Source organism: Coenobita brevimanus, chromosome 88 (genome assembly GCF_032717465.1).
Source record: "Coenobita brevimanus isolate Jiangsu-jjx chromosome 88, ASM3271746v2, whole genome shotgun sequence".
NCBI lineage: Eukaryota > Metazoa > Arthropoda > Malacostraca > Decapoda > Coenobitidae > Coenobita > Coenobita brevimanus.
In genome coordinates this window covers 28929137-28929789 of record NC_137041.1, presented here as the reverse complement: position 1 = coordinate 28929789, position 653 = coordinate 28929137, and positions in this window count along the sequence as shown.

Here is a 653-nt window from a genome sequence, read left to right as displayed (position 1 = left end):
GTCTCTGTCAGGTTTCACCACACACATGCACTATGCATAGGGGAAACACACTGTCCGATTTTCCTGGACTGTTTGGTCAGGGTAGGTTACAGGTGGCGCCTGGGCGTGGAAGGCAGGTCGTTGGGCGTATCCTCCCTCAGGAGGCACAGGACTACTGTTAGAGGCGAGGTTGTCTTGCTGGGCCTGCGGGTCGGCATACAGGGAGGCCCTTCCTTGGTGGGGCCTCGACCTGTGGTGCGCCCTCGGGACTGGGACCAAACAGGGCCAATAAGCGTGCCTGTCTGCGTTGGCGCCTGGTAGAGGGTCATGTGGAATTGGGGCTTGGGAGACCATGCCCCGGGGACCTGGGGGTGTTCCTGGAGGGCTGGGGGCTATGGTCACCACTCAGTTGGACCGCTGTCAGGAGCTGCCTGTGACATCCCTTCCCTGCAGCGTCCGTCAGCATTGGGCACCATCCAGGGGCAATCCATAAGGTCCATGGGTCACCTAGGCCCGTTTTGCTCGGGCGCGACACTCTCTTCATATGCCCCTCCGTGATGTCTTCCTGAGGTGGGTGTTCCTACACCCTTCCCTGGGTTTCTCGGGGGTGTGGGCATATCATGTAGGTGGGGGCGCTCACCATCCACTCACTCGATGTATTGCTGCTCTTGGGT